Genomic DNA, 6,333 nt, shown 5'->3' on the forward strand with positions numbered 1-6,333 from the left:
CCCTACACACACACACACACACACACACACACACTCACTCTCTTATCTCGACTCGCGTCTTTCCAGCACACAGACATCATGAATTATTCAGCTTTGCTCAGGCATGCTCGGGCCCTCAGGGGCCTCCAGGAGCCCCGCAGCACCGCATCCCCGTGTGTGTGTGTGTGTTTGAGTGTGAAAACAGAAAATCTAAAAGTAAAAACCAAGTCTCATAATTAATAAATACTATATTATAATTTATTATTACATTTATTAGTGAAAATAAGTTATTTTTCATAAACTATAATTTATTTAAAAATATAGACATTCTAAATTAATACCAACTTGTAGTAATTTTGGGGGTTTTGTCTCTTTGTATTTGTTTTTTTTATGCATTTTTGTTTCCGTTTCTGTTATTTTTGTACATCAAGTAAAAAAAAAAACTATAATATACTAAAAACTGTTATTTCTGCTAGTTGCCAAGGCAACATTTAAAATTAAAATTTGAAAGTTTATCTTGATGTACTAAAATACTTGGCATTAAAATAACACTTAAGTGCTAAAATAATTAAAACGAAATAAACAAAAAAAATTTGACATTTATAAAAAATCAAATCAAAATTACTAAAACTTTAACTAAAATTAAAATGAAAACAAAAAAAAATCTGATATAATTTTTATTTATATATTTTTTAATCGTGCTTAAAATAGGCTTTACTTCTTTATGAAAAATACTATAATTTTTTTCCCCGTTTAATTTTAGGATGAAATATGGCCTGGACATGTTTCGTGAGATTTATCCGCTTTATTTCTGAAGAAAGAGTCGTAATGCAGCATTTTCTTGTGGATTATTACTGAAGTTCCTCTCTCAGACGGTAGCCAGTGTCTGTTTGCGAGTCACAGACGCTTTCTGTGTGTTTCTCACGGACAAACCTCTGAGCTGGAGTCATTATGAAAGCTGAAGTAAAGCTCGTTTGCAGATTTGGTTCTTCTGCTGGACCGCGTGTGAAGGAAGAGGTTTGCTGTGAGTTGTTCAGTGGCCTTGTTTAATCTGTGAGGAACATTCCCTGAACTCCTGCAGAATGTGGAATAACGTCTCTCTCTCTGAAGATCGAGATCTGATCTCTGATGAGTGAAAGTGGCCTGTAGTTTGATGAAGCTCCTGTGTTTTTGCTTCACAGGCATCTTCCCGTTCATGCGTCTCTCTCAGAAACGCTCGGCATGAAGCAGGAGTCACATTCATGTTTGTAGTAGTACTTGAGCCCATCGTCTTCAGAAAAGCGTGTAGCACATTCATACGACTGTATTAATTTATAAACTCACCTGGTTACTGTGAAACATTCTGCGCTTTAGTTTTGTGTCACTTTTCTTTCTTTCTCACGTTTGTGTGTTTTTGTTACAGTGTAAACTATAGTGAAGATGCGATACATTTGTGTGGCTTGTAATTTCGTTTCCATTTCTTTTTAGGAAATAAATTTAAGATTAAGAAATGTTTGCTGTTTGTTAGTGTTTTCCCCTCTGATTTAACACCTTCATAGTTAAAAAATGTTTTTTTTTTTTTTTTATGTAGCACTGCATCAGTGTCTCAGCAATGGATGCTCTGCAGTGAATGGGTGCCGTCAGAATGAGAGTCCAAACAGCTGATAAAAACATCACAATAATCCACAAGTAATCCACAGCACTCCAGTCCATCAGTTAACATCTGGAGAAGACAAAAGCTGAAACACATCCAGCATTAAGACGTTTTTAACTAAAATACATTGAGTCCATAATCCATAATAACACTTCCTCCAGTGAAAAAGTGCATCTGCTGTTGTCTCTCACATCAAAATCCAGCCACATATGTGTTTAGAGCTGTTTAAACGCTGCTTGATCTGTGCAGATTTCTCTCCTGATTCACACCAGAACACTTTTTCACTGGAGGAAGTTATTATGGATTATAGACTCGCATTTGAGTTAAAAACGTCTTAATGCTGGATGTGTCTCAGCTTTTGTCTTCTTCAGATGTTAACTGATGGACTGGAGTGCTGTGGATTACTTGTGGATTATTGTGATGTTTTTATCAGCTGTTTGGACTCTCATTCTGACGGCACCCATTCACTGCAGAGCATCCATTGCTGAGCCTGAAAACATGCAACAGCAACAATATTTACATGTATTCATTCAGCAGACACTTTTATTCAAACTGACTTACAAAAGAGGAACGAGTGAATAGTCAGTGCTGATGTGTTTGTATGAAGCGCTGGTCTGGTCTAGACGGCGGTGAGTCATGTGACGCTGCTGATGTTGAGTGTGTGTTTATATCACAGGTGTGTTTGTCAGCCGTTGGTTTGATCTTCTCAGCGGTTTCACACTAAAGCAGGATCTGAAACAGAAAACCATGAGTCTGACATTTGGAAACATCACACACAAAAACAAGAGCGTGTCGCTTCAAATTACTGCTCGTTTAGTATCATTCATATACTGTTATATAGGTTTTGGCAATATTTTGAATTAGTTCTAGTTCTTAAAATGTAAACACTGTTTACACTTTAAATTTAAAGTTCTAGTAGTTGTGTTTTGTCAGCTTTTATCATTTTTATTTACTATTTATATAGTATTTATTAATTTTTTGTTATTATTATTATTATTATTTGGTTATGATTATTTATTTAGTACTTCAACTCAAACGAAAAGGAGAAATGTTGCATTGGAAACTAGCTGGGAAAAAAATTAACATTTAATTTCAAGTAACAGAAATGTTTTTTTTTTTCTTTAATGGTTTTGGTTTTAGTTCGCAGTAATAACCCTGCTTCAGAAAAACACGAGGTAGATTAACAGACACCGAAACCTTCCGTGTGTGAACAAGCAAATGTTCAGTAATTGTGGACGAACGTGGATCTTCTCCAGACTTTATTCATAAAACGAATGCAAAATCAAGCTTAAAATCTTTTCTCAGATGGTGAAAGAATGTTTTTAATATAATCTTAATATTGTTTGTCAAACTAAATATTATACGAGTGGTTTTATTTGACGTTTCAGACGGTGTGATTTGTTTCTGTAGGAAGAAACAAAATAATCATCATGGGAGAAACCGTCACTCGAGAGGAACTAAATGTTGGATTTGTGAGTATTGAACAACTGAAAATATATGTTGAATGAGTTTTCTAATTGATCTGGACGGATGCAGATCTAAACTGACAAACTGCTGAATTTACTGGACTGTTTGGAAGAGTTTCTTGAAACATTACGTGCTTAAAACATGAAAAAAAAAACATCTACCAATGGGGTGAAAAAATTAATAAAATCAAATATTCAGCAGAAACAATTCAAACAGAAAATAAGATTTTTTTTTTACCCCTATTGGGAGATGTTTGATTAATGTAAGCAAGAACTCCTCTAATTGTGTGTGTTTTTGTCAATATAAGTCATTTTGTTTCTCAAGTAAATGCATCTTGAGTTATGAATCTTTAGATGTTTGTATTGGAAAACAAGGGTAACACATTACAAGTAACGCAAGTTACGTCACTAGTAAAGTAACACATTACTGTTTAACTTGTAAGTAAATATCTGAGTTATTTTTCAAATACCGGTAAGTAACCCCAGTTACTTTGTTTCCATGTATTGAGTGACAGCTCTGGTGTTGCCATGGTGACAGAAATCAGGAGTAAGTGCAGAGCGTTGTGTGTGAACATGATCTTACTGTAGCTCTAGACTAAATATGAACATCTATTCACTCATCTCACCTGCACAAAAACACATTGTGTTCCTCAAATAAAAACGCAAATGCAAACTCAGACTATTATGCAAACCTGCAATAATTAAATGTTAAATAAGACAAATATTATGTATTTAATCCCATTTTATTAATCAATGTCTTTGCTGCTGACCTTCGATGATCCAATTCAATCATACTAATAATCAAAAATTACACATTTGTGTTTTATTTTAGTTATTGCTGAATAGTGTTGAACTTTCTTCTCCTGCATCATATTCTTCATGAGATGTGTTTGAGCGGCGCCCTCTACTGTACAGACGTGAATTTACATTTCCTTCAGCCTGAGGCGTATTCGTTTCACTTTTATTGTGAAAGTGCTTTTACGTTTGTAAAAGAAGAACTTTTTATATTTAAAAACAAACAAGCAAGCCCTGCCCAGATTTAAAAAGTAACTCAAAAGTAACGTAACACATTACTTTTTGCATAAAAAGTACCATAATTATACATAATTCGTTACTTTTTTAGGGAGTAACGCAATATTGTAATACATTACTTTTAACCTACAAGCATCCTTCGTATAGCAGCCCTTAATTGGTCCTTCGTGAACACATTTGGACACGAAGGTCTCCGGTGTGATCCCAATTTTTTTATTTAAGCAAATGTCATATTACTGTCTTCGATAAAATAAAATCAGTCAATTTATCTAATTTTTTCATGTTTTTTTAATTTATATACCTCTAAAAGTACCATATTTTTAATGTGAAATATGCTTATTTTTATGCTCTATTTAATATTTCTTATACTTCAGTTAAAAATAATCATTCCAGTAAGTTCAGACAGCCAAAACCTAAAAATCCGGTGGCTTTGGTGACAGTCAATTTATGTAATTTTTTCATGTTTTTTTTTATTTATAAAAGTACTCTAAAAGTACCATATTTTTAATGTGAAATATGCTTATTTTTATGCTCTATTTAATATTTCTTATACTTCAGTTAAAAATAATCATTCCAGTAAGTTCAGACAGCCAAAACCTAAAAATCCGGTGGCTTTGGTGACATCTGGTGGCATATGATGGTATAAAAATATCAAAAATATCAATAGCCACTATATGGCAGTAGTTTTCAATAGCTTTTGTGTGTGTGTGTGTCTGTAATGAAGGCTGTGAGGACGAGCGTTCCTCAGTGAACGGATCCATACTGATTTGTAATAAACGCTGATGTTCTTTGCTCTGCTCTCCTCTGACCCTCCACTAATGAGCAGATATTTATTCTTCAGCGATCAATAACACTCGCATCCCGTCTGATATTTGTATCCATGAGCCTTTGACCTCCGTCATCATCAGTCTGCAGGCCTGTGATTGGATGATCATCACTCAGCTGCCGCTACACATGTATACATTTTATATAGTATTAAAATAACAAAAACTGAAATTTTAATTATGAAAAAATATATAGACTTGTATCAAAAACATAAACTACCAAAAATGAAAAACTTTAAAATTAAAATAAAATGGAAAATATAAAAAATAAAATTAATTCAAAATATTAATGAAAAACATGACTTGTGAAATACTTCTAACATTTCTCTCAGATTCCAAAAGTAAATACTTAATGAAAGTGCATGAATGTTATTTTTTTAGTTTAACTCTATATTGATGCTTTTCAAAAAGCTTTTTTTTTTTTATCCGTGGTGGAAACAAGCTTAAATTCTAATCAGCGTGTTGTGTTTAAAAGTTTCTTTGTCATTTTATGAATTCATTAATTCTGGTGTTAATGAACAGGGAAGCTGCTGTAATCTGAAGTGCTGCTGGGCTTCAGAGGAAGTGAACGCTGCTGGCGTCACCAAACAGGAAATGACCGTGTGAGTCTGTGATCTCAGACAGGAAGCAGCACAGGCCTCGCTCTTACCCAACGTCCTGTGAGCTGACAGAGAAGAGGAAGTGGGGAGGAAAGAGGAAGCAGCGTCCATTTGACGCTTCACATCCTGTCTATCTGGCTGCCTGCCGGCGTCACGTGAGGGTTTCTCACACACACACACACACACACACACGCACAAACTTCTTCTTGCTCTGCAGCTTAATTATTTTCAGAACACACACACACACACACTTTCTCTCTCTCTCACACACACACACACACACACTTTCTCTCTCTCTCACACACACACTCGCACACACTCACATTTCATGTCCAAATATCGTTCAATAATTAAAATATTAGTTCAGTACTGAGAATTATTACTATAAAATATATTTTTGGACTATATACTAAATCTCAGCTAACAGAGAACATTCTCAGAGCATTTTGTCAAGGTTCTCTGAAAGTGAACAAAAGTTCTTCCAGTAACGTTAATAATAGAATGTTTGTTCAGAGTTGTCTGGTCTTTAATAATGTTCACAAAACATTACCATGAAAACATGGTACATTTACATTTGCAATTTTTTAAATTTTTATTTATTTGCTCATATTTCTTTTGTTCACAGAGCAGATGAACCTGATGTCTTTTTTTTTCTTTTCTTTTTTTTCTTGAACTGAATTGATCTTGTTTTAAGGAAGTTTTCATATTTTTGCAGTGTTTGTGTACTGAGTGTGTGTGAGAGAGAGTGTGAGAGAGAGAAAGTGTGTGAGTGTGCGTGTGAGTGTGTGTGTGTGTGTGTG

The sequence above is a fragment of the Sinocyclocheilus anshuiensis genome, unplaced genomic scaffold (genome assembly GCF_001515605.1).
Source record: "Sinocyclocheilus anshuiensis isolate Anshui unplaced genomic scaffold, SAMN03320099.WGS_v1.1 scaffold1825, whole genome shotgun sequence".
NCBI lineage: Eukaryota > Metazoa > Chordata > Actinopteri > Cypriniformes > Cyprinidae > Sinocyclocheilus > Sinocyclocheilus anshuiensis.